The 9,607-nt window shown below is 48.6% G+C and overlaps 1 long non-coding RNA gene across 1 annotated transcript in view; it reads right to left on the bottom strand.

Annotated features, from left to right (window-relative positions):
* Positions 1 to 248: 248 nt before the first annotated feature.
* LOC146822703 (uncharacterized) overlaps positions 249 to 9,607 on the bottom strand; it is a 38,089-nt gene continuing 28,730 nt past the window's right edge. The window contains exon 3 of the long non-coding RNA XR_014961825.1: positions 249 to 605. This is a non-coding gene — a long non-coding RNA (uncharacterized LOC146822703). The remainder of the gene's footprint in view (positions 606 to 9,607) is intronic.

The raw sequence follows: 9,607 nt of genomic DNA, 5'->3' as shown, positions 1-9,607 counted from the left end.
AGCATAAGAGTAGCATCTGGATTGGGTGTGGAGACTGTGCATTGAAGCCCATTCACTTCCGGGATGAGAGGAGCAATGAGGCGGCCAGCATTGGGAGCAGAGGCAGGTAAGTCTTTTTATTTTATTTTATTTTTAAAACCCAACCCCAAGCCCCCCCTCCCTCCACCCTACCACTTTACTATAAATAAAAATATACTTTTCAATGATTTACTTAACAGATCACAGTAGTACTTTATAAAATGACCCATCGAAAAACATAATACAAATTCAATAAATTGTCACACTGAGTATCTGGATTCGATAGCCACAGATCAGGGACATAGCTATCATTGGTGCTGCAGATGCTGTGCAACGTGGCCCGGAAACATGAGGGGCCCATGGAGTCCTAATAGTTGCTGTATTTTCTATCCCAACAATAGTGAAATGGGCCACTTTCCTTGCTTGCACCAGGGCCTGCGGCATCATCGCTACGGTACTGGCCACAGTAAGCAGGAATTCACATGATGAAGATCACTGGACAAATAAATGCATCCAATGCAGGGATCTGTGTTTGACTCACGATCAGATGTTCAAAATTCAGAAGGTCCACTCAGCCTTTCATCCTTCTGAAATCAAAAAATGAAGGCCATTAAGCTTGGTGACAATATTGATACATTATTTACCAATAGCGCCAAGAGACTCCCCCGGGTTGAATGTGAGCTTGGCAAACACGCTTAATATGCAGGGCACAAGTCCTAAAAAATAAGTGGGGTGACTAACCTAGTTAGGCAGTTTGCAAGTGACATCACGGTGCGTGACATCATGGTGCGTGCCATCACAGCACGTGGCATCACCGCGCATTACACCACGGCGCATTACATCACACGTGACATCAAAGGAATTGACATCACCGGAAGTGGCATCACAAGCCATGATTTTACAGAAAGTGGCATCACAAGAATTGGCATCAAATCTCAAATCTTAAGCCCTCACATATATGTTTAGCAGGTCTACCATATGTACATTTGAGCGTATTGCGAGGATAATTGCACAGTGAGCTATGGAAGATGATATGTGACCCCTACACCTTGTAATCCCCCAGTTTTATGTAACACATCCTATACATACCTTTACAAACGTATATAATGTATTGTATATGTAATATGCATATCTGATGTAAAGCGACTCTGACACCCTGCATTGGGATGAGTAGCGCTATACAAGAAAAAATTGTGGTACTTAAATTATTTCAACGCCTCCTCAGGGTAAGTAAGCTCTATATAAATGCAATTTATTTTGTAAAAATACTGGGAAAGACCGACACATCTGACATTCTTACAGTGCATGCATATCTCCTAAACAGGGACTGAACAAAGTGAAAAGCTGCATCTCAAGTATGTGTGAAGTGCTACCAAGGTAAGAGCCTTTGTTTGCATCAGCTGTGAGGCTCCCGACTGCTCCCAGCCATGAGACTCGAACAAAAGGAGGCGTGATGACCCCTCAAATTCGGCCTTTGTTATTGGCCCAGCAGGAGTCTAAAATAGAAAATCCCCGACCCGCCTGCACGTTGTTGCTTGTTACAGATGTAAAGTAGACAATGTGCAGGCCCTGCTGAATGTGTCCGGGTGTTTGGAACTTACACCGGGTCGAGTTCAGCACATTATTCAGTGGGGCCCAAATTATTGGCAGGGTGGGCGACGTTCACCCTGTAAAAATAGTGGGTGGACGCCGTCCATCCACGTGTACCCCTGACTCGTGCCCTGCTAATATGTTACGTTTCAACCACACATTGAAAAGCAGGGCTTATTTATCATCACGACACATTGTAAAAGAATAATTTCCGGAAAATTATAAACCTGCGATGTTTCTCTTCGGGCAACAACAGTAGATACACGTGCCCTGTCTCCATGTTGCTATGTGTTGTTTGGAGCATGAGAAAAATGTAAAATAAACCTTTAGAAAATGTGTTATTTTGCAAGAATCAATAAAAAAATGCATTTTACAGAATCAATTACTGTGATTTTAAATTGCTCAGCTTTTAGATCTGTTTTTATTGCTAGCTTTAAATTTGTATCTGAATTATTCAGGAATACTCTTCTGTAGCAAAGCGGGCCTTGCGATTCCCAAAGGGTTTAAAATTCATTACCAAGATTCAATTGCTTTACTGGAGAGGGCTGCAGGAGAAACATTGTGTTCTCTGTAAGAATAAGTGACTGTACGGCAAGGTGTATTGAAAAGAGAACTGCTCGGCGCTAGCATTCTGTAACTTGTCATGCATAGCATTGAAACTGGCAGGAACATATAGTCCTCCTTTGACCCTACGCAGCTGCCGTAAGAGGTCAGTGTTATTGTGATGTAGAGACCACGGCATGAACGTGCTCTTTAAGAGGCAATGTGGTAAAGGAGAAATAGTTTATAAAAACAAACCTACTGGGCCAGTCTCATATTCTACAGCTTAATGATTTTTTTCTTCCTATATAAACCTTTGCGACAACATGGGCTCGATTCATAAAAAAACATGGAACTTTATTCACGTAGATTTTCTTCTGTTGTTATTAAAGTTGACTCTTCTTTTGGAAGTCTAAACGGGGACTGATAGTATTAAAAAAAAATAGTAAATCTTCACTTGTAAAAGTACTCCTATGAATAGGTGAAAATGTGGAACTTTTTGGAATTCAAAAACATTGGGGGATATTCTCAAGAACGTGTGATAACCATCGCAAAAGTTACTTAACGCAACCTTCAACATCGCAGTCCATCGCGGGAAACTTACGCCGTGTTAACCAAGTATTCACAACATGGCGGTACCATGCGATAGTCACCAGATAACGTGTCAAATGGCCGCGTTAAAACCATCGCCACGCCGCAAAAATGTGAAACACGAACGCAAAAAAAACTGCGATGAGGCCAAGCACGATACAAAAAGCTGCAAAAACCAGCCGCAGGCCTGCAAATCCCACGCGTCTGGCAGGAAAATGGACTATAAAAGCAACAAAAACAACACACCAGAAACAATCCAAAGTGCGCAGCAACATGGATGCACCCTGACCGAGCGCAGACGCCAACGCGAACCCCACAAGCCCCACAGACCACCAGCAAGGTACAACGGGGTCGGGCAAGGCCAGGGACAAGAGAGAGAGGAAGACGAGGTGCAGTCCGCAGGAAAACAAGACCAGCATCCCGGAGATGACAGAACACCACCATCAACTGACCCATAATCAGACTACCTTGAATGCAGCCGGAGTGTTGAGGAGGCCAATGGAGGAGGCCAAGAGGCACTGGCATGACGTGAAAACCTAAACCAGGCACAAAGATGTCGCCAACAGGAAGGCAGCAATGGTGACAGGAGGTGGGAGTCCTGCGCCACAGGAGGAGCTGGAGGAAATGGAGGCCAGTCATCAGTGTGGAGACGGTGCAAGGAGGTAGGAGTACAGACACAGCTCGAGAGGACCTGACACAACAACAACAGGGTGAGTAACGACCAGGGACTGGGGGACGGGGGGAGATGGGCACAATGGCACAAATGCACAAGTAAGTATAGCTCACTGCACATCCACAATGACCCAGGATCATGTCCCTCATCCACGTGGCACACTGCAGCACACACACATAGTAATCACAGCACATCCCATGACAATGTGGCACCAACTGCAACACCGACACTGCAGAACAGGGTTCATAACGGGGTCCACTCATGCGCAGAAACAGGCCAATCACATCTACCACAGCAGGGAACTGTGAGATGCATATGTACGAGTACAACCTCAAATCCGTCATGCAGTCCAAATGTCCACTCTCCCCCCTCAAAATTGCCAGCACCGCCCAAACAGTCACAATGTACATTGTCACACAGTCTGCATGTCAACAAGAACAATGCGCCAACATACATGTCAACACAATGTCAACATGCATCTTCCCTTCACATTGCAGAGAGACAAAAAACACCTCCAGCAGGTCAGACCAGACAACCCATCAGTGATGCCGGAGACAAATACCACACCTTCGACACCGACGCCCTACAACAGCTCATGGACATCTCAGGCAACCCATCCCCAGGAGCAGGGCAGCCAAGCTACATAGAGGAGACCCCAGCCCCTGCACAGACCACACAGCAGGAAGCACCCGCCACCACGGCTGGCTCCCAACACTTCACCGAGGCACACATCGCATTCCAATACCAGGTGTCAGAATGCCAAAAGGAAGTGTCTGAACAGGTGCGGGTGGGCTCAGAGTTCATGGAAGCTGAACTACATCACATACAGGGTGTCTAAGTCCCATCAGGGACCACCTACACCCCACAAAGGAGACCCACACTGCGACAGAGACACATGCAGATGTACATACCCAGTACAGAACCACGCCCAGGGGCACGCACATATCAGTCACACACCCACGTAGGCTCAGCGCACGACGTCCAAGTCCACTCCCCTTACGAATTGAGTGGGTGACGACAAAGCTACATGTCCAAGCTCTGACCCGCTGCCTGCGGTGACATGTCTGAGTCCGCTGTACACAGCACAATGTAATGTTGTAGGGCACAGGGCCCTCACGCATACAAGACCACAGGGACACACGCATATATCATGTTGAACTGGCTACGGGCACGTGCCCAGGCCCCTTTATTGGCAGGGCCACATGTACAATGACGCCTGTGCTGGATGTGTGTGGGGTGAGTATAAGCCAGCCCGCACGGAGTGCTTGGTGCTGGCAACAACTTGAACAGTGGACACCAGTGCAATGGAAACAGAAAACACATGCATAACAGAGTCAACTGCTGAGCAACATGGAGGGAGCCGGAGCAAGTACAGAGGTCATCCAATATACAAACAGAAGTGTCCGTGAGTTTCAGTGCACTGAGTTTGGGGCACTAGAGATGAGCGCGCTCATATGAAGAAAATGTCTAGGATTGTGTCCCTTCGGGTTATTCCTGATTCAGATGCAGTGGGGAGTGTTAGACCTGCATCAGCTTCCTCATCAACATCCCAGGTTTCCCACACTGCCTGAGGTGACATTGCTGCGCAACCTCTCCACAGCACAAAACTCAATCAGTAACGGTCCATGGGTTGCAGTGCACTGGAATGCTGAGCAGGGGATCAGGCAGATGATGGCATCCACGACAGGTCTGAGCAACTCCGTCAGTCTACCAGTACCAGTGTTTCGACTCTGGCAGATGGTGGTTGGAGTTGGCCCTGGCGATGGTGGCGTGTGTCTCCTGCGGTGATGTGACATCCCGGCGGGTCAGAACTCAAGTTGATGTGTGAGCCCTGGTGGCCCGCAGTTGAGGCCGGAGGCAGCGGACAGCGCAGGGCCACAAGCACATGGCATCGATGACCCCAAGACCACCATCACAGAGGTCATCCAATATTCATTCAGAGAGGGTCCCTGACTTGAGCTGCACAGAGTCAGTGGCCCCAGATGCACAGCGGCCGGCACAGGCACACCGCCACGGGAGGGTGACTTGCGGTCCACTGAGGTAGGGCCACGCAGACTGGGTGGGTCCTCATCGATGTCGAAGGTGAATGTGGTGGAGGGTTGCCGGGGACAGTGGAAGGTGTCCTCCAGGGCATGATGCAGAGGGCAGAAGCTATCCAGAAGCAGCAAATGGAGGAGTGGAAAGTGACAGCCTCGTTTCCACCACCAATTCGGTATCAGCTGCATGAGGATGAAAACGACCCCCTAGTCCATAGACTCAGACGCCACCAATGTACGACCAGAGAGTGCCCATGAATGTCAGGGAACAGGCTTAGTGGCACCGGGGCTGAGAGGGGATGCAGTCTGCGATGATGCCAGTACCCTGATATGAACTTGGGCATTGCCAAATCACGACTCTTTGACCTACTGGACCGAATTGTAGGCCAGAGACAGCGGTCAGCAGTGGGCCACAGCCACATGTCGTAGGCTCGCGATGCACAGAGTTAGTGACACCAGGGCAGTAGTCGGTAGTGTTAGATCACCTCCATAAAGATGATCCTTTTTTCCTCCCAAATCCAACACGTCATCCTCTTACACCTCTCCTTGCGTGCAATGATATGTACTCTGCCTTCGAATAATCGATGTCCAGTTCCAAATCTGTGACCTACTCGAGCGCAGCGTAGGCCGAGAGCAGTAGTCCGCGTGGGCCCACAGAATCTTGCGGTTGTGATGTACAACTAAGACCTGGTGGCACCACATCTAAGGGTGTATAGTGACATACACTCAGCCATAACTAATGTGCTATGCCATTGCGTAATCAAGACTCAGTTCCAAATGTGTGACCTACTTGTCCGCTGTGCATGCCGGTGGAGTACGTCAACGAGAAAAGAGTACTGCCGGCCTGTGTTGCGGAGGCCGTGATGGTCTGAGGTGGCTGCCAAGGTCGCAGGCCTCGGGCTTGGAGATTGCACCGGCATGTGGTGGGCCCTCTTCAACTCACGCCTGTGTCGGCAGGTGGGCATTGAGGCCTGGGTGCGCAGGGGTGGGCAGGACTGGTTCGGGGACCAGAGTCCCGGGGTGAAGCAGGCGCACGGGATTGCTGGTAACACCGCTCACGGCGTTGGCCATGTGGCAGGGTGGGAGGCGCTGCCCTGGTAGAGACGTTGGGCATTCTGGAAGAGGACCACGCCCAGAGCTACGTGCCTTTTATTCACAACCCTATGCTGGCCTGGTGTACACCGGGCCAGCCCACTCCGCTCACGCTTATGGGGGGACCTAACAAGCTTACATTTCCGCGATCTTCCCCACTGGCTGGGATGACATGGTTGCGTCCACTGTCCATTACACTCCAAATACCAGCATTGTGTTTTGGCATGGATATGTGTGTGGTCTGTATACTGCAGTCTGGCCAGCACATCCACACCACACTTGGCATTGTGTACAGTCTCATTCATCGGTCACTTGGCTCCTTCGCACATGCCTGGTCCCCACCTCTTCCGACATTCTGCTATTTTGTGGCCGAGGTACCATGCCATTGATGGCTAATGTACATGTCTGGCCCAGGTTCCCACAGTGAGCTGTGCTGTTGTGTCTGGTGGGTGTGCATGTTGTATGTGAGCTTGTGACGTGTGCATTTCCTGTGTTGTGTGTTGCATGATTGTGGAGTTGAGGTGTGTGGTGTGTGCATTTGGTATTGGCCAATGAGCAGTGCATTTCCGTAGGTGCCATCCTGGTGGCGCAGGTTGATGATGGACTGTCGGAAGATGTAGTAATGATGCACACTGCCTGGGTGGTTGGAGGGAGCGTTGGTGGAGATTCCCCGGTGGGCCACTATTGCCTGCACATTGGTGGTGTACGTGCGCTTTCTGTTGCGCTTATTGTGTGCAGTGTTGCCAGGGCCCACTATTAGGACATGTGTGCAGTCAATTGCCCCCTCACACGTGCGGGAAGCCAGCTGTGGCGTACACGCCTTGCTTGGTCTCCGGCTGTTCCTGCGCAGTGTGTGGGAAGTATAGCTAGTGGGATACCAAGCTGATGGTGTCATCCATGACCTTTGTGAGGGACTTGGATTGGCCTGGCTGTGTGACTCCTCCGTCTCAGGCAGATGTTGGCTGGAGGGTACCAGAGGCCAACACCTGCAGCACGGCCAGCAGCTTTGTCTGAGGTGGGATGTTGGTTGTCCGCTGTGTTGGTACCATCAGCCTGTGGGCAATGGTGGTCAAGATGCGGAGGAGGGTTGTCAATTTGAGCATATAGTGGGTAATGATATTCTCTGGTGTTGGGTCTGTGAGGTTGGTGCATTTTCGGAGGGTCGCTGTCTTTGTCTGCGTTGCCTCAGTGTTGGTCTGGGGGGGTGTCCGGGGGGGGGTGGGGGTGGTCATGGGGGAGGTGGCAGTTGGGGCCCCCTTAGGTGTCCGGCCCGCATGTTCAATGGCTCCATGGCATCTGTTGTTCTTCAGATGTGGCTCTGGGCTGGGCTCCCTTTTGTAGTGCAGGCTGCCGTCTGACTTTACACCAGGTCAGAGCAGGTGTTAGTTTCCTGCTGCTAACGCGCCTTATCGCATGTTTTGTGTTTTTATCTCTGATCTGACTGGTCGTTGAGAATGTTGAGGTGTGGTGTTGTCGGTGCTTTTTCCTCGGGAACGCCTAATCTGCATCTCATTAGCGATAGTTGCCGGGATCATCTGTGGCGATGTTTTTAGCGGCTGCTATCACAGGTAAACTGGTGCTATGGGCTGTTAGCACCAGCTTGTGAATGGGGTGATAAATTTATCGCAACTTTGGCTGCGATAAAGTGCCATTAACTCGGCGATAGCTCCTTGAGAATATACCCCATTGTCAGGAATGAGCTTAGAAAGCTGCATTAATAACAGGTTTCCATTAATACTTTGAACAGTTTCACGTGATATTTTTAAGGGCTGCTCTCTTCCCACAGTGGAATTCCGCGCCAGCTACAATTACATATTAGTGAAAGGCAGTTTCATTGTGTAATTGGCCATATTTTTTCTCCACATGAAAGCCATATTCTTCCTTGGAGAAACCCCTTCACCTGCATCCCAAGAAGCCTGTGGGTGTTCCACCCCTCTCCACCATGGGGGAAGTTTTACTTCAGTCCTGTCCTGCAGCATTTCTCAAAAATGTTCCAAAATGAGAAAGAGGCCGAGATAAGTTTCTATAAGGGTCAAAGGTCACAAGTTTGAGGACGTTCACAAATCAGACCTTGATTTGCCAACTCCCCCCTAGTGTAGGGTTTACTAGAGAGTGAATGCACACAGTTGTTGCCTACAATTATACAGTAGTAAATGTGTTTGTGGCTGATAGGTACAGTCGGACTGACAGGTGTAAACAGAGCCATTTTCATCCATAAATGACCCTTCACGGAAGAAGATAGCTTTGAGAATCAGGCTTAAGTAAGTCCAGGATTATATAAAGGAAGCTGCAACAGTTACAAGTTTTCGGTAGTCCTATAATTTTTCCCTCGAAATGAACATATTTCTACTCCTAGAATTATTTTATGAATCTCCTCTATGATCATGCAAATAACTGTTTTAAATCTAAAAATTTACATTGTGCCTAGATACGTATATGTAAATGCAACACTTAAAGCATTTTTTGTACGTTTTATCCTAAAGAAATTGAGTACTATTGAGCTGGTTAACAGGCGATGCTGCGCGCGCAACGAAATTCGTTTTGTTAATTTTTTTCGTAACTTACCTAAAATCGGCCGTTTGCTGCATTTTGCAACCCCCCACCCTGCCCCTCCTCTGCGCCACGTCACCGCCCCGGTAAAACGCCCTACACGGGCCGTCACTGCTTCTAAGATAGCCTTTATTTTGTCATATTTAGGAGGGGACACAGCATTGTGGTCAGTTCCTTTCGTTGAACGAGATGACCAATTTTATGTGACTTTAGACGCTTGAAGCATTCTATGAAAAAACTATTTGCCAAACATGTTTTTGTGCAATCTGTGGACAATGAATTGCTTAATTTAAAACAGGGTTCTTCCGACTTACTTCACTATATTTCATCATTCAATAGGTTAGTAATAGAAGCAAATTGGCCCCGGAAGAGAAACAGGTATCTCTCTTCTGTAGAGGTTTACATGAAGAACTAAAGGACATGGTAACACAAATCTTAGATCCTCCTGATGACTGTGATGAGTTCTTGATTTGATTGTTAAATTAAATCATCATTTATCAGAACGAAAAGGTGAACG

Source organism: Triturus cristatus, chromosome 5_2, assembly GCF_964204655.1.
Source record: "Triturus cristatus chromosome 5_2, aTriCri1.1, whole genome shotgun sequence".
NCBI lineage: Eukaryota > Metazoa > Chordata > Amphibia > Caudata > Salamandridae > Triturus > Triturus cristatus.
Note: the sequence above shows the minus strand (reverse complement) of the source record. Positions and strands in the feature narration are given on the sequence as shown.